The sequence below is a fragment of the Periplaneta americana genome, chromosome 7, assembly GCF_040183065.1.
Source record: "Periplaneta americana isolate PAMFEO1 chromosome 7, P.americana_PAMFEO1_priV1, whole genome shotgun sequence".
In the NCBI taxonomy this organism is placed as follows: domain Eukaryota; kingdom Metazoa; phylum Arthropoda; class Insecta; order Blattodea; family Blattidae; genus Periplaneta; species Periplaneta americana.
The window spans coordinates 23518210-23542319 of record NC_091123.1 but is presented as its reverse complement, the minus strand read 5'-3'; the positions used below and the strand labels follow the sequence as shown (position 1 = coordinate 23542319).

Below are 24110 nucleotides of genomic sequence, written 5' to 3'. Positions count from 1 at the left end.
AGGTTCCATACGATTAATTAAAAAAAATTGTAGGTTCCATACGATATATGGCCTCGTGTGGCCTTCATGACAGCATTGGGGTCAGTTAGTTTAGGCACTTTTACACCTTGCATATACAATCAACTGCATCTCCACAAAAAAAAATCCTTATAAATTGAACAGTTTTCACTTCAGAAATCACAGGAACTGCTTCAGTGCTACTTTCACCCAGGTAGTAGTTAGCAGTTAATCATTTCAAAGCTCTTGTTATATTATGAAATAGCATCACACAATGCTACCAAAATAAATGTTCCCAGTGTTAAAATTACAGAGTGTAAATTTCGCTTAGGACAGTTTTTGCTCTGGAAAATTAAAGGAAACAAACCGTACGTCAAACCAGCAGCTGAGACACAAAGCACCTGAAATTCGAAAGTGGTTAAAAATTTTTATATTTCGTTCTTTCTTATTTACCAGCAACAGAAGTACCAGTATCAGATTTTTTGCAGAGCTAATATCAGAGGCCCCTCCTATTAGAGAATGTTTTGAATATTATTATATTCTGGAAAACTACATTGGCACATCAACCTCCCCTCCCCCGCCTGAATTCTGAGCTGAAGCACGAAAATTTCAAAATGTACAAACTACAGATGCGGCAGAATGTTACCACAGTGGTCTTCAGCAAGAATTTTGTAAGACATATCCAAATATCTTCATGGTCATTATATGTATTAAAGTAAAACATATACTACATGTGAAGTACCTACTAAAAATGAGAGAAATAGAAATGGGAAGGACAATAAAAAAAAGTGGAATGGACAAACACTAAGAAACTATTCATCTTGAATCACTATGAACAATAGGACACTTTTTTTTGGTGCCAGTGGTATAGAATATAAAATTAAGCTGCATCAATAAGTTTTTCGAGTTTAGCATTACTTTAAGTATTTATTGTTCCCCTGTTGGAAAGATGGAATTACTTTGTTTGAAACTTGATGAAATTGTATTGTACCTTAACTCAATTTATTAAGGTACAATAAAATTCAAAATAATAACTGCAGGCCATTTTAAAATAAATCTGTTGGATGTAAATTATTTCTTAATTTATTAGGACCATAAAGGTATTTTTACAAGCGATAGATTGAATCATTTTTATCTTAATAATTTAATGTAGGATGATTATTTCGGGAATTGTTATGCTCTAAATTGTGAGGATATTTTAATACTTTTTTAAAATATAAATTTGGAATATTTTTCCAGTTAGTAAAGCGTAATTCAGAGAGACAGAGGTCTCAAGCATATTTATTGACACATGCCAGAATTATTAAATATGAAAAAAAGAGTTCTTGCACTAACATACTGTTTATAAAGTAACCAAATCTTAAGAAATACAGTATATGTACTGGTATTCTATATAAAGGCATAGGAGTGAATATAAATCTGTTTTAAGGAATTCCTATTTAATATTCCTGCTATTGGAACATGACAAAATAAATACAACGCAGCATGGAAGCTAATTCAACTCTTTATCGAGTATTGTTGATGAGATGTGTTATGAAAGTAGACCGAATCATTCAGTATAAATGTATAAATAGGACGAATAATAATAATAGATTAATTTCATTCTATTTAGTATCAAAACTGAAAGCGGTAACTAGTCTATGAATGATGTCTTAACAAGTATAAATAAAATGGACTCTTGACAAGAGACACACATTTGGCTTCAGTAATAACTAGGACTTCAAGGAATTTATGGTAGCTCACCTGTCAGGCAAAACTCTGAATAGTCAGCATTGTCAAACTATAGAAGCGCGATTAAAAAGTATTTTTTTTCCCACCCTTTACATATGATTTTTCAAGTCCCGGTAATAACTTTAAATTAATTATCCCACATATTTGGGTGGGGCCTTTCTTTGTTTCTGACATAATTTATGAGAGTTTCTCTTTTACACTTCAATAGAGAAATACAACTTTCAGTGGATAATGAATGTGTAACTCTAATGGAACTCTAAGAACCACAGCATTAATGTTTTCATCTTTTCTTTCTTGCCCTTTAGTTTTTGTTGCAGATAACATCATGCTATTGGATAATTGTACATGCACCTTTCTAATAAAATTGGCATATATTTCACTTGTCTCAGAAGTAAAATTAAATGTATAATAGCTTCTCGGTGAAAAATATTTACTGAAAATTATTGTAGGATTTGAATAGAAATGCCACTTCTCAGGCAAGGTTATTCGTGGATGACTGTATGATATATAGAAAAAATTAGTGATAAATCTTATATCACTACCTTGCAAAACTAGCTTGACGGTATTGAAAACTGGACTACAACAAATAAAATTAAAATCAATGTGAGCAAAAGTAAATCAATATGTATCCTTCTGTAAAACACAAAATTAAATTCGTCTCACATACCAATTAAATGGATCACCAGTGCCACAAGTAAACACTTAGGTACTGTATATATTTTAGTAACAAACTGGTTGAAATAAGTCACTAATATTACAAGGATAGCTTGGAAAGCACTACATTTCTTTATGTGTATTCTTAAGAAAGCTAACCGAAAGTCAAAAGAATTAATGTACAGTTTCCCTGGAAAAGGATGAGACGATTGAATATTCCCAAGTCTCAGATGTAACACACTGCGCATGATCGGAGACCAGAGCACTGATACACAAGATAACGAATATTGAGTTACTTAAATGCAGGCTATTTGGACCATCGTTCCGAAATTCACTTCAAATACTGCAAAAAATATGATAATATTACGTAAATAAAATATAAATATATACGTAAATCGTGTAGTAAAATCGACAATGGACCTTCATGACTAGATCGACACTCCGCACAGAAAGGAAAGCTTTCGTGTCGTTTCAATAGCTCAGACACTAAGACTTCTGCCTGTTGTGTAGAAGAGAGCGAGTTCGATTCTTAGTCTACGTCAACGATTTTTTTTTTGTCTAAATAATGTTGAAATAGTTAAGTAACGTTAAAATAGAGTTTTACAAAGTCCTGAAATTAAAACTGATCACAGACAATACAAAATTACAAGTTATAATATTATAAACATTAATCTAGTGAATGCATTTACATACACACACATATACAATGTAAATGCATATATATTAAAAACTAACAATTAAAATGAAATTTAAAAATATTCCTAAGCCACACAGACAAAACTTTTACAAAGGTTTAGAGTCCTTAGGCTATGTCATTTGCTGAGTAATTATTACAATATTTTATTAGTAGCTTTCCCATATGTGTAAGAAATGCACTCGCACAAAACACTTTTTGTTAAAAGTGTGGCTTTGGATTATTTCACTCTCACCCCTTCAGTTGATTTTAACTATTTTATCTACGTGTTTCCAATAGTGTTTAATTTAATGTGCATTCAATTTTATTCATGTTATGATTGAATGAAAAAGCAATGTTGCAATTATTGACTAATTACATATATTAATACTAAATTATTAAATGCAACTGTTAAGTAACCAATTGCAGTGTCTTTTGCAAAATCTTTAATGTTTAAGTTGTCAATAATATTTCTGTACCATATACTATAAGACGTTAAAAGAATTTGCAATAGATTTGGAATCCTCTACTTTATAATCACTTGTTTTAATGGAAAAATATTTTCTTTCTTAGAATATCTACAAGTTTAACTTTAATAATATTCCGAATAGCTTTAATTGCATTATCTGAATTTTGTACTTTTCTATTCAAATGTATTCTATTTCCCTCTTTCATTATTTTTGATAAATTACACTGTACTTCTTGTAGTATTTAAGAACATAAGGATCATTACATTTCAGCTCATTACATAGAGATTCTTCTTTTTAATACATTAGATTTTTAAGTCCCTGCATTATCTACATTTTTTTACTTTTGAATTTTTTCACAACATTCAGTGGAGAACATCCACTGAAGTGATTCTGAAATTAAGTGAAAGATACAATACATTTACCCTTAATACCAGTAGTACCAGTATCATATACGTTTTTCCAAGATTCATATTGTAGACATAAATGTAAATAATCACTAGATACTTGAAATTGCTCAGTGACATTGGAAACACTTAGGATTTGTTTATCATGTTCAGAAAAGCCATTGATTATAGATTCTGTCGAATAGAAATTCAGTCTAATTCTATTTACAAAACTTTTATCAATGGCTGTGCTACTTCAGCTTGTATGCTGGTAGGAAAATTACGCTACAACTAAGGTTGTCAGTTTCAAGGAGTGAATTTAATTTACTTTTACGGAAAAGTTCCGAGAGATAATCTATGTTTATGTCACTACAGAGTAGCCACCTATGCCCACCGACGCCCTCGAAATCGAGACGAATTGTGGAATCAAGTTATTGACACTTGGGAAGATCTCGCCGAGGATCAGAACCTATTGCACAATCTTGTGACATCCATGCCGGATTGACTTAGAGCTGTAATAGAAGCTGATGGCATGTGGACAAGATTTTAAGTTAACAGGTCTCGTTTTGTTTCTTATGATTATTGTTTCAGGAAGAATACTTTTAACTTCCAAGTAAGATTTTTTTTGACGAGGTTCAGCCCACTTGTAAGACCCAGAATTTGGGCATAAATTATTCCATATTTTTCGACAAATTAGACAGTCGAGGAACTGTGAAGAAATTAATTACACCTCAATAAAAAAAAGTTTTACCCGGGATCGAACACGAGACGTTTCGGTTATATAGTAGAACCGACACGCTACTATATGAGCTACCGAGACAAGACAGTGACAGCAGCAGTCCAGAATGTAGATCCCATAGCAGGCGATTGCCATTCGGTACAGAGAAGCAATGATATTTTGTGACTCGAGCTATGTTGTGAAATCGTGGCCTTAAATCGCTATCTTCTTCGTGATTCTTATTCTGGTCCTTGTCCTTGTTGTGGTCCTTGTAACAATTCTTGTTGTATATGTCATGGTATTTATTGTTACGTCGATATCGAGTGAACCGCGCTGTAGAACTTTAACTTCCGACGACCAAGAGTCGTCTCATTCCTTTTAAGGGTAACTGTACATAACCCATGTTCGGTCCACTGCTGTGGAGTAATGGTAGGCACATCTGACCGTGAAATGAGTGGGCCCGGGTTCAAATCCTGATTGGGACAAGTTACCTGGTTGAGGTTTTTTCCGAGGTTTTCCCCAATTGTAAGGCGAATGTCATGTAATCTATGGCGAATCCTCAACCTCATCTCGCCAAATATCATTTCACTATCACCAATCTCATCGAGGCTAAATAACCTAGTAGTTGATACAACATCGTTACATAATCAATTTAAAAAGGACGTCAGATAAGCAGAGGAAGTTACAAAAGCTTGTGGTGGCGAATTTAAAGTTTCCGTGATGTTCAAGAAAGGAAAGTACTACAAATGGGAGGAAAAGTAGATAGCCTATATTGGTGTATTCATCACATGATATTACACAGGATATATCACCACATATGGTTGTAAATAACCAAGGACATTTTAAATCTGAATGTGTATTTTAGTATAATTTCGAGGGAAAAATTGTTCCGGAGCCGGGTACGTTAAACCAAAGGCCCCGGGTTCGATACCCGGCTCCGGAACAATTTTTCCCTCGAAATTATTCAAATCAACTTTACAGGGAGTTATACCTGAAATCTTGATTTGCGTGTATTTTAGTGTAATCAAGTGTTGCTTTGTATAGTAAGAACTGTAGGCACTGTGTATAAATCTCGATATGCATCTGAAAAAAATAGTAATCAACTTGGCAGAAATGTTCGTGTGTCACAATATAATTCGTAATATTTTATTTGTTAATGGCACTGTTATTTTTTATTAAAGTACGTCAGCAGTTACATGTACTACACAAGTGTCTTAATTCTTTGGAAAACAACTATTTATGTCATTTGGCACAATAATATGAACATTTTCCATTTTGGTAATAAATTAAGTGGCAAGAAAATGTTCATATGTCACACCATATAATATTTCATATTTTTTACATTATTAATTATTCCTTTTCATTAAGATTTTCTGTTTATATTTTGGAATGCTTACGTTAAAAGACAGTGATGTCTCTTTCATAAACTCTTAAGTATTTAATTAAATATCCTGTGACGATCATAGTTACTTCGAAAATGTTATGTGTGTCTCTATGGAATGACCCATCAGTATTGATAGTATTGTTACAAATTACAAAACCTGAAACTGTTAGAATGGGATCAGGAGTAGTGACAAAAAAATGTAATGTTGTAGGCCTACATGAACATGACTATTTTAATCCAGTGTCTAATAAGGTGTGAAGGCCTTTTGAGGTAAACAGTATTGAAAATGTGAGGGAAGGGGTATTTCTTGGTAATGGATTAGGCCTGTATACTTTATAATATTATTAACTATATATTGTTAAAGTACCTAGTAAATATCGTAATATGTATATTATATAATACTGTAAACGAGACATCACAGGCTGCAAACTAGATTATTCTTGTGTTTGTATAATTATACGAACATGTATGAAATAAACAAGACTACTATTGCTTAGGTTAGGATAGTATTATTTATATATTGTAATCAGGCTATATGCACAAATTTTCCAATATACTACTATCATAACTAAATAGGTTATGTTAACATTAATTTTCATACGCTTTTGTGGCGCAAGTTAAAATAATTCTAAGTAAAGTATAATAAAACTCCGACAACATTATAATCATGAACGTCAAATTCTCTTATTTCATTTATTTTTCAGTCCCTTATTTTCCATTGTTCTTTGGATTTATCATTAATAAAATATCAATTAACGGATAAATTATGTTATACACTCAGTTGATAATATAAATAATATTCACGACAAATATATAAAAACAGAAGAGATAACGAATCATATTATTGCCGCCCGATACGGTACCATTACAACATGGTCTACATATTGCTTTGCCTGGCAGAGTTTCTGAATTATATTCAATACAAAGGCGTGCTTTATCTTATCTCGTCGCTTCGCCCACGTGACAACTATAAATAGCTGTCTCGTTCCGAACTTGTCTATGTTCCGAACTTGCCAAGTTGCCAAGGTCATATAGGCCAATAATATTTATCCATGGTCATCAGTTGTCGACAGTACATACCGAGATTATCTCGTAAGCAAGAAATAATCGATTTAGAGTTCGTGTCTCGTGATGGTGTTGGTCATTGTGCCATCTGTTGACGATTATTGAACTACATCAAGCCGGCCTCGACTGCAAACCCTAAAGCCTATATAAAAGAGCTATCTGTTAGTATATATGATCTAGGATATTACACTAGTCAGACTTCAGATGCATACAAACAATTGTTCGTCCTCTGACACATATCGTCAAGTGAGATGTACCTACTGCCTGATAATAGATGCACATATCAGACATAACCTCAATCAGAGGATCATACGTATTATATTATATTATATTATATTAATCTTTCTATTTCTGTGCCTTGCAGGGACTCGAAGCAATGGTCTTTCTCCGACTTTGGACCGCCGCGCCAGCAGATTGAGGTAAGTGAATCTCTGTCCTATAACAGGTCACAATACCGTGCGGTGCAGACGCAGGATTGCAGCACGGTACAATGCAACCTGACCCCATTGTTCGCGAACATGATGTAAAGCTGTTACGGAGCATTTGCGTAACGACGTAATTCCTGGAGCCACCCGCCGTTCGCCCCCGCCTCCTCGCGTTACACAAGTGTGCAGGTGGAAATATTCTGGTACATAATATTCTATTTGTGCGGTTACGTAGTACGACACAGCGAAGCCTTTGTGTTGCTCTGCCATCCTTTGTAATGTTTATAATTTGGTTGCAAACGAGGAATTAACCAGTCTTGTTTTTAACGCAAATAAGAGCTTGCTTCCCTCCTGTACGTCGATAACATTGTAGTAGTAATAATAGTATATTTGTGATCATATTTCAAATGAAGCTACAAGTAGCATATTTAATATATTATTATTATTATTATTATTATTATTATTATTATTATTATTATTATTATTATTATTGATATTGATATTGATATTATTTATTAATAGTTCAAAAGTACATAAACTTAATCTTAAAACTGATACATTCACAAATAATGATAATACACAATATTTACACAATTTAATAACAAATTTTCTATCATATAATTATTCAACTTATGTTGGTTTAACTTACACTTACTTCTGGTTTTAGTGCAAGTTTTCACCCTATCGCATTTATTTTTTACACATTCAAAACTTGTTTACATGCTAAGATAGAAATTCTCTTTTTTTTTTCTATAATAAACAAGTGTATATAAATCGTCCTTGCTGCTATATTCATCTAATTATCTTTTACCACAGTCATATTTATATTTAAATTTCAGTTCCTCGTTTACACAATACTTAACTATTTCATGTAATAAATATCGCATAGAGGTTAGCAGATGCAGACAATATGTGAACAAACAGAATAGCTGAATCAGTACATTCTATGTGAATATGTAGGGCAGTGCTTACGCTTGTCAGCAAAATCCTCGACGTAACCTTATTACAGCTGTCAGCTTACTTGTTTAAACACATTATTTGTCAAACTAATTACATGATAACATAAATTCCACTTTAATCAATTCAATCGCATGCACTCATTTACATTCATTGCTATTATGTTTCTAATACATTTATAACTTAGTACCATCCTGTCAAATTAAAGACTAATACTTACCAATTTATAACGTCTTAATCTTTTTATCACTTTTATCATCTATAATAATTTACACCGTTATTACTTAATAAATTCATAAAAGTATTATTTTCAATTTTATTTATTAAAACTTCGACACTAATAAATCTTATTTTTTTTAAATATGTCTACCATTCTTACTTAATTAATTATTAATTTTTCTAATAGCAGGAAAGTTTATTCGTTGTTGCTGCCTATCTCTTAGCGAGTAAATTCTTTCATTAACTATATCCTTATTCGAATTAGATTGTTCATATCTATTTCTATTAAAGTTCCTATGTGTCATTTTACCTCTGAGCAAATGTTCGTCAACTGCATCGACCTCATCGTTTGATCCAGCAACGCTTCTCCTTACAGTAGACGTTTCACTTCCTCTCAAGCACCACGAACTTCCACCAGACTGTGTCACCAGATCTTCACTTGCGCTGACCTCATTAGTTGCTCCAAAACCGCTCCTTCTTGCTATACATCCACTCGAGCTCCTCGGACTACCCTCCCTGGTAGCCTGTGGTACACTTCCCCTAACAGCATCCTCTCTAGCTCCTGTAACTTCTTCCAAACTAGGTTTTCCTTCTCCACTCTTGTTTCGTCTGTCGGGATTTCTGTTAACATCGTTCTCAGTTTTATCTAAGTAGCTTATTAACTCCTTCGCTCCTGTAAGCCCATCCATTCTCCAATTTGTTATTTCAGATTGCTGCAGCCTATCAGTAGCATTACTTATCTGCTCGGTTCTCTCTACGCTTCTAGATTTTCTACTTCATGACCCACTTCTTCTTCTGTTTGCGTTATGTGGAGAGGATGATCTATTTCTATCTGTCGCCATTTTCGTATTTCTATTATTTTTGCAGCTGCTCAATACATCCTCGATATTTTTATCTTTGAAGAATTCTAGGTCGACTATATTCCCATTTATCTTTATTTTATCATTCACTAAGCTTGCTTTAAAGCCTTTAAAGCGGGCTTCTTTTAATAATGGTACTAATTTCTTTCGTTTCTCTCTTATTTCTTTCGAGAAGTCATTCTCGATGTAAATCTTAGATCCTTTAAGTTGATTCGTGTTAGCCATAATGTGTTCTTTGATGAAATAACTGTTTAATTTCACGACAATTGGTCTATTATTTCCTCCCCCAACTCTAATTATTATTATTATTATTATTATTATTATTATTATTATTATTATTATTACTGTCATCAATACATTACTAGATATTAGGCCTACATTCATTCTTCGAACTCCCGAGGGTGTGGGCATTCCCGGAGTTTGCGGATCTATCATTTGTTGGATCTATTGAGCCACTTCTAAACATTCCTTCCTTCCTTCCTTCCTTCCTTCCTTTCTTTCTTTCTTTCTTTCTTTCTTTCTTTCTTTCTTTCTCATTATATGCAGTTTAAAACCCAAACATTCCTGCGTTTCATATGTGGTATATATGTATGTATGTATGTATGTATGTATGCATGCATGCATGTATGTATGCATGTATGTATGCATGTATGTATGTATGTATGTATGTATGTATGTATGTATGTATGTATGTATGAATTCTTTAAGATTGTTCGAACCAGAATGCAACACTGCTACAGTATTTAAACATGGTAGTAATTTAGGCCCAAGAATATATAACAAATTTATATTTAAATATCCTAATATTGTCAATTCTAATAGTTCTAGTATTAAATGTAAAAAGTTAGATATGGAATTTATAAAAATTGAAAAATCTAAATTTAAATTTATATATTGTTATTGCCTAGTAGACATAAGACAAATTGTATTATATACTTCTTAATTTCAATTCAGGATTACGCCCCTGAGCACGAGTTCTACTCTTTCAGGAGCGAGCTAAAGTTTTTCTGTTTATATTATATCTTATGTTACAATTATTAGCAAAATAAATAAATAAATAAATAAATAAATAAATATAGGCCTATGTATGTATAAGCTTATCTGTCTGTCTGTTTACCTATCTACCTGTCTACCTATAAGTCAGAAGGCGAGACCTGACATGTGAGTTGTCCGTAGGGGAAAAAATGAACTATCTGAAAGAGAGTTAATTTCATGATTGTTAATATTATACTAATTTACGCACACGGAAGTTCATCTCTGAATAAAACCTATCTTCCCCCTGCATTGGTGATATAGCCACGGCACATAAGGCCACAGAACAGGGCTTGCCTCCTCTACTGTACCTGTCTACCACCCAGTCTATCTACTTATCTACCTAATCTGCCTATTTACCTACCGAATCCATCTACTTACCTATTTAATATATAATACCTGCCTGCTTACCCACCTACTGTATACATACCTATCTTCATGCCTACGTTTCTACCTAATTACCTACCTTTTCCACCTATCTATCTACCAACTTAATATACCTATCTATCTGACCTGTCTATGTAACTCTACCTATCTAACTACCAATTCTATCTACCTACCCAATATATTTACCTACCTAATCTAGTACTTTATCTATCTATCTTTTCTTATATTTCTTCATTTCTTATGCATTTTATCGTTATCGAAATTTAACCTTTGGCCCCTCCAGACAAATTGAACTTCATACGCTAGTTGATAAATTTCAGGACTCCCATAACGTGGCCTCAGCACGACCTGAAGCCTCTAGCTAAGTAGGCCTAAACGCAGGCTATTAGTTGACATTATTTAGACACTAATATCACAGTCTAGTATATACAGTCGCGAAGCTCAATATGTAGTAAATATGCAAACATTAGGTAGTTGCTCACCACTAGGATCGCTAATATCGCCTCATTACAGGCAATGCAAAATAGTACCGTCACAGTCTATTGTTTCTAGCACCCTCAAAACTCAAGCTTCGTGACTGTATATAGTAGACTGTGCTAATATCCTAGACGAGAGCCGAACACACGATCGTGCCTTTTGCAGAGTATGAAAACTGGGCCTTAATTTCCGACTATACAATTTCATATAATAACATTATTATTTTTTCTCTTCACGTATACAAAGATTTATGAGTTGCTAAGAGGAATTTTCCTTAGATATTGTAAAGTAATTGCGTGTTAATTAAAAAGCCAGCCGGCTAATTAACTCGTGGACTCTCCCTCAGACAATGTCGTGCAGGCGGTAATTTACTGTTGACACCATGCCGTGTACTCCATAATTACAGATCTGGGCGTCAAGTGGAGGATTCCATTTCGAGGTGGGGCGCGTGTCATGCGGAATCCATTGACCTTCTGATTACCAGCAGATCGGAGTTTGACAGTAAAAGAAACATAACAGGACATTTGTTGCGAATCTTCTCATTCACGATGCTTTTAAAAAAAATTAAGTTGTATGGGTGCACGCCACTGGGGTCCACGAGTGGCAGGAAGGTAGAGCTCCCGTGAATTTCTTATGTCGACGATTAAAGGAAGTTATGTTGTTACCGTCACGCTACGGCCGCCTTTTACCGGCATGTGATAGATTGGAGGCTGATTAAACTCAGTACTCGTTATAGAACTTGAGCTTAAAATTCGATTGGTGTATAGCTTTACTATGCTAAATTGCTTTACGTGTATGTGCGATCACATAAAGGGAATAGAAAGAGAACAAGGGGAATACAAGGAGAATGGGGAAATACAAGGATAACAAGTTGAATACAATGAGAAAAGGGGACTAAAATGCTAAGGGGAATGCATGGAGAACAAGCAGAATATAATATATAGAACAATGAGAATACATTGAGAACAAGGGGAGAGCAAGGAGAACGGGTGAGATACAATGACAACAAGCGCAATAAAGGAGAGAATAAGGAAAATAAAAGAAGAACAAGGGGATGCATGGAGAAGAAGGAGAATACATTGAGAACAAGGGGAGAGCAAGGAGAACAAGTGAGATACAATGACAACAAGCGCAATAAAGGAGAGAATAAGGAAAATAAAAGAAGAACAAGGGGATGCATGGAGAAGAAGGAGAATACGTGGAGAACAAGGGTAATGCATGGAGAAGAAGAAGAAGAGGAAGAAGAAAAAGAATACATGGAGAACAAGGGAAGTGCACATAGAACAAGGGAAATACTAGGAGAACAGGTGGGATACAATGACAGCAAGCGCAATACAAGGAGAGAATAAGGGAAGTAAAGAAGAACAAGGGGATACATGGAGAAGAAGAAGAATACATGGAGAACAAGGGTAATGCATGGAGAAGAAGAAGAATACATGAAGAACAAGGGGAATGTATGGAGAAGAAGAATACATTGAGAACAAGGGGAATGCATGGAGAAGAAGAATACATAAAGAACAAGGGGAATGCATGGAGAACATGGAGAATATATGGAGAATAGGGGGAGTGCACGTAGAACAAGGGAAATACAGGAAAACAGGTGGGATACAATGAGAACAAGGGGAATACAAGGAGAGTAAGGGGAATAAAAGGAGAACAAGGGAATGCATGGAGAAGGAGAATGCATGGACAAGAGGGAGAAAACATGGAGAACAAGGGGATTGCAAGGAGAACAGGTGGGATACAGTGAGAACAAGGGGAATAGAAGGAGAATAAAGGGAGAACAGAGGGAATACGTAGGGAGCAAGAGGAGTGCACGGAGAACAAGGGAAATGGAGAACAGGTGGAATACAAAGAAAGGAGAATACAAGGAGAACAAGAGGAATATACGGATAACAAGGGGAATACATAGGGAACAAAGAGAAAAAGTAGAGTGCAGAGAGAACAAGAGAAATAAGGGAGAACAGGTGAAATGCAATGAAAACAATGGAATACAAGGAAAAAAAGGGGAGTGCAAGGAGAATACAACGAAAACAAGGGGACGGGAAAGAGAACAATATAAATGTAATTATAATAAAGGAGATCTAGGGGAATACGGAAAATGATGGGAATGCAAAGAAAAGATGAGGAATACAAAGGGAATATAAGAAGAATATAATGAAATTGAGAGGAATGCAAGAAAACAAGAACAATTCAAAGAGAAAAAGGGGTGTACAAGGAGAAGAATGAGAGTACAAGGAGAACAAGAGGAATACAAGGACATCAATGGGATTGCAAGAAGTGGAAGTATAGAGGAACATAGGGAATAGAATCAGAACAAGGATAATGCAAAGAGAACACGGAGAATACAAGGAGAACAAGTGGAATATAATAACAACTAGGGGAATATAGAGAAACTTCATATACAGAAAATACAGTCTTCAGAAATGAAATTTCTTAGAGCAGTGAGTGGCTACAGATTGCTAAACAAAAAAGAAAATGAAAAAATAAGAAAATAATTAGCAATAGACGAATTAAACACAAAAATCGAGCAATGTAGAACACAGTGGACAACAGCAGGTTACTAAGGGCAAATCTATACTACACAGTATGAGGCAGGAGATCTTGGGAAGACCGTTGAAAAGATGGGCAGAGTAATAAATCAATGGTACAAGTTTTGAGTCGGATGGGATCCAAAAGTAACCAATCCTAGACGTTGATGATAGTTATGATGATGATGACATTAAGCTAAGAAATTTTACTTTCAATGAAATTCTCTGGCCCTCGCTCAGGTTTCAACCCGTGTTGAGTTGAGACACAAGAGTGTTATCGTTTAGATCAGTTATATTCAATCTTTTTTCTAGCGTACCCCCAATATATACTGTATATATGTATATATATATATATTACTTTCGTACCCCCAAATTACATTGCAATTACATAAGAAATAATAAAAGACTACGATTTATGTTCTATGCAAAATAAATTAGTATTAGTATTATTATTACTATTATTATTATTATTATTATTATTATTATTATTATTATTATTATTATACATACAACAGTTATTTATGCAGTAATAATGAACCATGTAAAGTGTTGTTGAAAAAAGAAAAAACAAGAGTTGATATTGTAAAATAATAGTACATTATGCAACGAGCCTATAATGAAGGTAATTAAGAAGTGAGTATGGATATTTATGAAACGAGAGCAAGCGAGTTTCATAATTTTCATACGAGCTTCTTAATTACCATTATAGGCGAGTTTCATACGACTTTTTATGCTCGACCATATTTCTAACTTGATATTATTAATTTTAATTGTATCTGACCTTCAGCAATGTTCCGTATGTTGTGAGATGTGCGCAGACGCGAAAGTATTGATTTTTTTCGAGGAACAGATATCCACATTGACCTTGCTAGGCCATAAGAACCTACAGAGATAACATTGAAATTAAATTAGACATTGAAAAACGAGATGACAAATTGAATTTATTTGAATATTATTTACAATTAACGCTAATTATTATAGTAACAGAACATAACCTTCTGCGACAGTATTGGATTTCCAGCCTCCGTGACTTTTCGCTAATTCTCTTTCGATTGCATATCCGAGAATAATCGATACTTGCGGTTTTATAACGGTAGAAAGCTGACCTGTCATTGGCTGAACAGTTGTAACCTGAGTCGTCATTGGCTGAAAGACCTGACCTTTAATGAGTAGGTGTACTTTAATGACATGCATTAAAGGTCTGCTACCAGGTGTATAATTACTACGTTTCGGCATGGTCGAGCATAAAATATGTAAACTGCATTAATTATCAACAAACGTAATAAAATAAACACGTCACCAACGTAGTCACTGGGATGTGTACCCCTTGAGACAACTCCAAGTACTTCTGGGGGTACGCGTGTCATAGTTTGAATACCACTGGTCTGGATCTCTAGACCACCGCGTTTGTCGGGGATAGAACCCCTGTCCTCTGAGGTGATAAGCCGTGGGAAAGCAGATCTGCCTGTCGGCAGTCCAGGCAGGCGGCGTGTGTTTACATAACGGCGGCGCGGCGTGGCGGGCTGGCCGTCAGCCGTGTTGTCGAGAATTACGTAAAGATGTTGCGTCCTCGCCATAACGGTGACTTTCCGTACACCGCGCAGTGGCGGAGACCAGTCTGCCCACGCCTACACGTTCTTGCTGCAATCCCAGACAAAGCAGAATTCGCCAAGTGCCGTCGAACCTTGACACAGTTTAACCAGCCAGACCTTTGCGGGTCTCTCTTTCTTTTGATCGTTTATGTTATACCTAATTATTGCGCCTGGCGTTTGTTCAAGTTACGAGATGTAGACTGTTTTCTTTTTCCCCTTCTCCACCATCATTTCTTTCCCTTTCTCCTCCTCATAATTTTTATTCCCACTGGAATTGTCTTCTTAGTTTCCCTTTATCTTCTTCCTTTCTCTCGTTTTTTTTTTTTGTTATTTTCCTCTTTTACTTTTCCCATTTCCTTTTATTCTTCTTCTATAATTATTTCTCATTATTCTTGTATTTTAATCTCATCTGCCTCTTTTTATTTTCATTTCTTATTTGATTTTCTCTCAATTATTCCTCTTTCTTTTTTCCCACATATTCCTTCTCGTCTTCTCTTCTTGCTGTTTTCTACTCTCTTTCGTTTCCTTTCTCTAACATTTATTTCCTCTTCTTACTTCTGCCTTCTTTTACGATAAAAACTTTTCAGTGCTGTTGACAAAAAAAAATCTCAGCGTTCCAAAGATTGGCTCAATCTTCGTCATCGGGCAATAAAAAATTGAATGAAATCGGATTCCTACTCGATTTTGTCGTTAGAAGCAGCTAAAATGTTTCACTGCCCAACGGAAGCTTGGATATTTCGGTGTATGTAAGCAAAGGAACAAAAATCACGATCTATGTCGGACTGTAGAGAAAACAATTAATGTAATGACTGTAGTAGGCCTACACTTGTATATTATTCTGTAATTTGGCATTAGAAATAGTATATTATGAAACAAGTTTATAGTATTATACTTTATGGCAGGAGTCAACTTTTAGGGATAGAGCGAAGAGAGTTTCCTAATTTTGACGAATACATCAACTGTACAACATTATAAACGTGTTTCATACATAATTTTTATACAACAGCATTATAAAACAATTAATAAAGATATAAATCAGATTTTGTAATGATGGATAGTTTGATATCATGATCTGTGAAGAAAGAGGTTGCTATGGCAACAATGATGTATTAAATATTATAGCATGAGAAATCGTTTCGTAATGTTAATTTTATGATTCAAGTAATGCCGTCATAATAGAAGTCATGACGTTTTAGTTGTCATGGTAATATTTTACGGCTCTGGTACAATAATGTAGCTTATGCACGATTTTCACTAACGATAAAGACTGTTTATAATGCTGGAGTACAAAAAATATGTATTCTGTTAATTTAAACTGGTGTAATATCCGTCAAAGTGGTTATGTCGCATTCCGGTTTCCCTCACCCGTTTCTGCAGACCCCTCTATAAAGGTTAGTGGCTGGGCTATTAGGGTCTTTCCTGAAAATATTTGCTGTACGGAATTGGAAGTCTACGTAATATTATACAACTGTTTAAAATAATTTAAAGAAAAGTCCCCGTTAAGTAAATAAATGTCACGTGATTTCCTCTGTTTTGACGACCGTACAACATAACCACTCGGACAACAGTATTCCATTGGATACTTAGTGAATTCCATGATTCAGTATTCCATTGCCTGACAAAAAATTCTGGCTGCATCAGGGGTGCACCAGCAGGTAGAATACGTCACCCAATTTCGGGAATGAAACTACAGTTGTGTTGGTTTGAATGTTTTATTTTTGTTTCTGTTTACAAACGGAGAGTGAGGATCTATGATAAGAGAAGCAATAAATGAAGGTCATGCAATATATTTTCTCTTCATATAAAGTCACATTCCCCTCTAGACGGAAGGGTCGTGGGTTCAAACTCGGCTGAAAATTTAATTTTCAATTCAGTAATTCGAACATTATTATTACAGTATTGACATAAAATAAATAAATAAAACTTTATATAAACCAAAAGTAGGCTACATACCTTGGACAAATTTTCCACATGGAACTTAAAATAATATTTTGCCTAACCACAACACAGAACGATCTTCCCTTGCATCACTCCAAGGACCGCCCGGGTGTTTATCAATCATCAACTTCCGCTATGTATCTACTTTTGTTAATCTTTCCGAATCCCTTTCTGCGTTGCTAATTTCTAAAGGACAGACATATAGTTAGTGTTTACAGAGTACAGACACCAACTTCAGTGACTAAAAAATTACTATTTTTTCCAGCTACATTGAGATCATGACCTACTGTGATCTTGTCTTTAGAGTGGTGTACTACGTTTCTGAGGTTATTTTCAAAGTTTTTTTTCTCCCGTAAATTGTTTTACATTTGTGTATTTGCTGTTCAGATCTGTGTGCGTGGTTTGAGGGGAGGGGTTTCGAAACGAGCTCATTAACAATTCCCTTGTTAGCAAATCCAAGACATTTGAGAACTCTTCTAAGTGTAACACCAAACCACTAGACCAGCGTTTCTCAAACTTTTTTGAAGTGGGGACCACTTTTTAAAGTCAGAACAGTTCCGCGGACCACCTTACTCTTGTTCCCTTCGAAAGCAAATTTATCATTTTCGTAGCATATATTAATACCAGTCTACTTATATTTTAAAATTGAATTAAGGTTCGCTACTTTGGTCCTTTGTTATGAATTCTGGTGGTCCCCGACTGGGTTACAGGCGCGGCGCCAGATGTGCAGGGAAAAGATGTCGAGAAACGCCACGTATATAGTGCTTTAAATCCCTCTTTTGTTGCTGAGAGTAGAGTGGGAAGTCGATAGACGGACAGGGTAATACATTTCATAAAATGTCAGTACTGGGGAAAAAAAAGTGAAATTCGATTGCCATTGTGTCATTTCCAAACTCTGAGATTTTAAGCTATAGTGTGATACGTAATTCGTTTGAATTTTATTTTTTCTTCTGTCTTTTTTGAAGGACCACAAGGGCAAACCTCGACGACCACAGGTGGTCCGCGGACCGTAGTTTGAGAAACGCTGCTAGACGATTCCATGGCGACTGGAATCGAAGCTGGCTCTGCCTATAATCACAGTCTACTATATACAGTCGCGAAGCTTGAGGTGTTTTTTTGCAAATCTCGTGATAAAGCGCTCCAAGCGGTTAGCAACTAGAAACAATAGACTGTCCATGGTCGACTTTGGACTGTGTCGTATTTCTATCGAGTGCTAGCTCGTTGCGTATTTCACATTGATGCTTGTGAAATGTTCGTTATTGGTTATAATGAAAATGTTAATGGCTAAAATATAATAATTGGAATAATAATATGGGACAAGGAGGAGACGTTTGTAGTGCTATAAATTGTAGCATCAATGAGAGAAAGAGGCCAGAATTATCCTTTTTCCGATTTCCGAAAGATTCAGAAAGGTTCCTGGGTTTCCACAAGAATGCTGTGCAGAAACAAAACTGTTAATTTGAAGTTCTTTGTGACTGTTAGAATACATTATATCCTTAAATTTCACAATGAAATGCTTCAGTCTAACCGAAAGTACATTAGATACCGGTTAAAGTTCTGTCACTTAGGCTGCTAAATTTCCAGAGAAATAAAGGTTAGGTCTACTTTTTTTTTCAGAGGATATATTTTTAATTGTAGCTATTAATTTTGTTACTATTTTTATGTGTTATTTTACTAAAGACGTAGAAAAATTAAGTTTGTTTTAATGAAATTTATTGATCACGTTTTATTTTCAATTCTGGTGGGATTATTATTGCTTAGGCCTACTTTTTTCTTCAAAGGATATGTTTTTAATTATAGCTGTTAATTTTGTTGTTATTTTTATTTGTTGCTTTACTAGAGACGTAGAAAAAGTCTGTTACAATAAGATTTATTGATCACGTTTTATTTCAAATTCTGGTGTGATTATTATTGCTTAACCTCATCCCACTTTGTTAACTACGTAAGCCTACACTACAAGTACCGGTACACGTAAGTTAATCCATTAATTCATATTTCCATTATTATTGTTGTAAAGAGAAATGCAAATTAATATTTATTGGTTTCATAGTTAATTATCGCTATAATCTTGAATGAGTGAAGCTATTATAGTAAATTTCAGTTCGTTTTGCACAAACAAAAATTATATTAACTTATTTCTTGCAGGTATCTTCGAGTTTATGGTGGAATTTAATATACTTCATTAAAATAATAAATTAACTTTATGCATTTAATATTTCAATAATGGAAGGAAGGTGTTAATTTTTCCAAAAGAACACGACAACGAAAGTATAACATATTTTATCGGCTGCTGGGAGAGAGATCTGCGATGATGAGGCGATAGTAGCGATCCTAGTGGTGGGCAACTACCCATGTTTGCATTTTTACTACATATTGAGCTTCGCGACTGTATATAGTAGACTGTGCTATAATGCTGTTGAGTGAGCCACAGCGGGAAACTGTTTAGTATAACTAGAAGCAAAGAGAAAGAAAGCTATTGCCCGGGGCAAAATGAAGACGTGATAAATGACGCTCTGCTTGCAAGTCAATGTTCCCAGCATTTAATACACATGTAGGCAGTGGCTTCAAATTGCAAGGTAGAGAATATACAATCAAGTAATTACACTCCCGATGATGGGATGAACTCCTCTCTCTGAAGTTGAGCTCCGAGATTTGATTGAATAACTGCGTAATATGTAATGTGCAGTGGCGGTTCAGACATTTATGTACGCTGTGAACAGCAGATGGAAATTAATGTTATTTCCTATTTCATAAGTATGACAAGCACACACACAAATATATTTTATCTACGACCATACTGAAATGAAGTTATTATGCAATGATTATGACATTCATTTCGATACAGATTTCTTACTTCAATAAATACCAATGATTTCGAAGTGTTAAATTCTTTAATCAAACTGCAAAAGTGTAGTACACTCAATTAAAATGAAAATAACTACAAAACAACACATTTCCTGCTTCAATCAGACATTCGTCTCGTTTGTCTTGTCTATACTCTAACCACGACGTAAATACCAGATCATTTTCTGCGGCACGCTAAGTATACCTCTTCATAGAACATCTTGTTATTCATCATCTTTTACAGTTTCCACCTCGCGACAATGGAATTTCTTGTCTCAAAGTAATAGGGGCTGCAAGACAATAAACATTCTTAAAAATAACTTAAAGGATAACCTTCTTAGCAATTCACCCTAATTATATTGACTTAACGGTCACTGCATATATGGTAACTTCTTTCTTTAGGCATGCATCCTGATAGCGCTGTATTTTCAAAATTGTCTCATAATAATGTCTTTCTATTACCTAACATTATTTGTAATATATTAACATTCTATGTATTTTAGTTTAATTCTGCTACACAGTTTGTATTTCATTGTTTAATTAATAATTTATTTTACGATTTAATTAGTAAGTAACTCTTGTATACACGTAACTTTGATCTAAATCAAATTGTTGTATTCTTTGTAGCTTGTAAGTTCATACATATGAATGTATTCTTTTTTCTGGCCTTAACTCTGCCAGCTAAAATAAATAATAATAATAATAATAATAATAATAATAATAATAATTATTATTATTATTATTATTATTATTATTATTATTTTCAGTAATTTTCATATTTCATTTAACGTTAAAACTTACAAAAAGGAACTGTGATTTCATTTATTTATTTTCATACCTATAGGAACTGCAAATAAGAATCATTTACATTCTTTTGTTTCTCAATGTCTCAAACGTCAGTGTTTTGTTTCCCACTATCTAAAACCATATTCATACTTCCATATTATCAATATAAAGAAGTATTATGTATGTATCTAAACATTAATTTTAATTTTTAACGAATTAATTAATTTTTGTCTAACCTTACTACAGGTCGTAGAAAAAGAGTGGTATGTAACTCTCGTGTATTAATTATAATATGATCGTTGCATAAATAACTATTATATTACTACATCGAAAAGGTACCAAGACATACTTTATTTTAGAATTGAAAAAAAAAAAAAAACTTTGCAGCAATAATTTATAAATTCAATGAAACGCCATTTTATATTACAATATTAATGAATAAACATACCAACTAAATTGAAATTTATTAAATTATTTGGTAATCACATTAATATTGATAGTACACTATCTACCAAAAAGTAATTGGCCACCCAGGATTTTACGTGCTAGATGCCATGTTTCGGTGGCTACTATGCAATGGTATGCAGACAATAATGTTCACCGGTTGGACTGGCCTGCACAGAGTCCTGATCTCAATCCCATTGAGCACCTTTGAGACGAATTCGACCGGCGATTGAGGTTTCGGGAAATTCGCCCAACTTCCATTGTCTAACTGAGTGCCATGTTGCAAGAGGAATGGCGACGCATTCAAGTGGATATCCTACACAAACTAGTGGAGAACATGCCTGACGGGGTGGCTGCTGTTATAGCAAACAAGAGGTGGTACCACGAGGTTATAAAGTGGCAAAAACAGTGCCCAATTACTTTTTGGTAGATAGTGTACGAGGAGTGCACCAGGTTAAATTAATTCCATGTATGGGGATTTAGAAAGTGAGCCAACATTACATTTTCAGTAAGATACGAGTGCAGTATATCATACATGTTCTCACCCATACTGTTGTCTCTGTTTTTCAGGAAACAATTCGTTCCTTATACCATTCGGAGCCTCTGGAATGTTCGGTGCAGTGCTCAAGTATTCTTCGTGCTGTTTTCACCAATTTCCATTATTATTTTCTACAAGTTTTACAAACTAAAATACAGTAAGTCATGTAAAACAGTATGGCCCATAACCAATGTCTTCCGTCACTAGGAAAGCAGTTCAAATGCTACTTGATTTGAGTTTCGTAGCAGTGTGAGATTTTAAACAATTTATGGCATATTTATATATTTCTTTTTAATTTAAAAAATATATATAGATGGCTAAGAAGATGGCTATTTAGGTTAACTACATTATTATTACTCGTATGTTCACAGAAGGAAGTTAAAACGACAAAATTCCCTTACACTGGTCAGTAATCATATTCCCGTCCGCTATAATATATTCTACACAGAGGTACACCACCTTTTTCTCCAGAAGAAAAGGTATTTCACTGCAAACTCAGCATTCTTTAATTTTTCCTGTTTTCTACCTTACTCTTATTCTCCAGAAAGTAGCTTTATAGTGTATTAAACCAATAATTTTCGGACAGTTGAAAGGACTTTCTGAACTAACTCTCTTTGCTAAATTTAATTAAATGATAATAATAATAAAAAGTAATAAAAATTGAAGTGTTAAAGTGTTTCATTTTTGTTGGTAGTGATCATTATTATAATACTGAAATTGAGAAAGTAAACTTTTTGAGTTGTATCAAAGGTTAAGTTATTACTATAGCCCAGATTTTATGTAATATGAAAATGAGAAATATGTACCTACATAGATAAGTAGAAAAAATGGAAAAATATGTAGATAAATAAGTATGTAATAAATAAAAATATGGAAGTTAAAATCCCCGGCCATGGACGGCGATCCTTCCCTTAATCCTTTCATATGTGTGAGTGAATGATGTGTAATGTCTTAAATGTTTGTGTTGTGTCGGAGGTGGCCCTGGCATTGAGCTGATCCCTCATCCGGGAGGCCCTCCATGTCCTTGTGTGGTCAAAAAAGTATGTATGTGATCCATAGATTAATTCCTCTCCCGACAGGTCGCGGCCCTGTAAGGCCCGGGTGGCGTGGGTCGTGCAATAAGAACCTAAAAGGGAGAGGTTAAACTGAGGGAAAGAAGAACTTAAAATCCAGCCTTTAATGGATGTATTTTTGCACACTCATAAGAGAAAAAACTGAAAAAATTTACAGGTGCACATGTGATTCAACCTCGTTTAATTATTATTTCAAGGCGCAATTAATAATTAAATATTTTTCCGTATTTTCTGTGCATCGATTGTCTTGGGTTCTTTTTCAGTACATCATTAAATCTTAATGAAACTCTCACTGATTACTCCCTTGCTGGTTAACAACACTGCTACAAATTCTGGTGCGTTTTGAGAACAAGAAAGGAAAATGTGTGAAGCGGGTCATTATTGGCTGCATCGAACTCGTGCAATTTATTTTTTTATAGCTTTGAATGTAACAATATATGAGTAGCGCAATAGCGTTCAAATTATTTTTGTTTTCTAGCTACGGTATTGGATAATTCAATATAAGAGCAAAATAAACCGAGAAATTGTTATTTTAGTTATTATTATTATTATTATTATTATTATTATTATTATTATTATTATTATTATTATTATTAATTATATTATATCAAGGCCATCTTTCTTAGATTATCATTACAGAGCACATGTTCTAAAACGAAGAAGTCATGATTTATTATTAGGGCTAGGATTTTGATAAAATTGCATCTTTTTTCTAGTAAGCCAGAAACATTGCTGCTTTAGTATTTATATACAGACGTGGACAAATTATTAACAAAATTGACAATTTTTATGATATTTTGTTTATAAAATTTGACTTTTCAATTTAGACTACAGTTGATAATTTTGGATATTTCCATCATTACAGTAGACAGAAATATGCAAAAATGTCAACTGTAGTTTAAATTGAGAAGTCAAGTTTTGTAAAAATATAT

General features: G+C 34.2%; 1 long non-coding RNA gene across 1 annotated transcript in view; it reads left to right on the top strand.

Moving 5' to 3' along the window:
- LOC138702686 (uncharacterized) overlaps nucleotides 1-23876 on the top strand; it is a 174608-nt gene extending 150732 nt beyond the window's left edge. Inside the window, exons 3-4 of the long non-coding RNA XR_011332856.1 lie at nucleotides 7440-7494; nucleotides 22138-23876. This is a non-coding gene — a long non-coding RNA (uncharacterized lncRNA). The remainder of the gene's footprint in view (nucleotides 1-7439; nucleotides 7495-22137) is intronic.
- Nucleotides 23877-24110: the final 234 nt, after the last annotated feature.